This window comes from Octodon degus, unplaced genomic scaffold (genome assembly GCF_000260255.1).
Source record: "Octodon degus isolate 3935 unplaced genomic scaffold, OctDeg1.0 scaffold00202, whole genome shotgun sequence".
Lineage (NCBI taxonomy): Eukaryota > Metazoa > Chordata > Mammalia > Rodentia > Octodontidae > Octodon > Octodon degus.
In genome coordinates this window covers 433,663-434,748 of record NW_004524778.1, presented here as the reverse complement: position 1 = coordinate 434,748, position 1,086 = coordinate 433,663, and positions in this window count along the sequence as shown.

The window sequence follows — 1,086 nt, the reverse complement described above, 5'->3', positions numbered from 1 at the left end:
ACCACCATGAAGTGGGGGTCCTCCTCCTAAAAGATCATCTCCATTAGGACCAGTTCCAAGCAGCAGTGGAATGGGAGGAAGAGCCCCTATATCAAGTAGGAAGAGATAGTTATGGTGTCCCTCCTTGAAGGGAACACCTGCCTTCTTGCAGAGAAGTTTATTTGTCTCCAAGAGATGATAGATATTCAACTAAAGACAGCTATTCAAGCAAAGATTACACAAATTCTCATGATATGAGAAATTATGCCCCACCACCAACACATTATACATACCATGATTGTGGTCATTCCAGTTCACATGATGACTATGTGTCTAGAGCCTATAGTGATAGAGATGGATATGGTTGGGATCGTGACTGCTCAGATCATCCGTGTGGAGGTTCCTACAGAGATTCATATAAGAGTTATGGTAGGTCCTAGCCCAGGTCCGGTGAGTGGGTGGAGAGCTTCCTACTACCCTGCGCTGGAGGGTACTGTCCCAGCCCAGGGGCAGCGTGGGCCGGACCCTCTCCCACCCCCTTGGGCCTCCCCCCACCGCTCTGTAGCACCTGCCCACCCCGCCAGCCGAGTGAGAATTTTGCAGTGTTACAGGAACCACCGGACCCAGTCGTAGCCCAGGTCCAGTGAGTGTGTAGGAGAGCTTCCTCTTTCCCCTACTTCAACTTACCCCCTCCAGCACAGCTCAGGCCTGGCATACATGCCGGTGGTGTAACCCAGCAGCTGCAATCCCTGCAGAGAGTATATAGGATAGATCCACTCAGTTACTCCAGGAGCAGAACATCTTGCCACAGGGGCACAACATATTCACCCTCAAGGGCAGCAGTGGGAAGGAGCTGAGCACAGCAGGCAGACCTAAGCCAGACGCAGCTAGATAAGTCCAAACTTTGTAGAGATGCACCTGAACTTCAGTACGTGTGAAGGTTATAACTACGGCAAAGATCTACAACAAAGGTCAGAAGACAGTGCTACACAAAATGATGAGAAGGAACAAAATGCAACCTCAGAACCCAAGCCCACCTGTAACAAGTGCAGAGGAACCTAACACAGAACAAATTGGAAATCACACAGCTGAAAGCAATGAATCAAC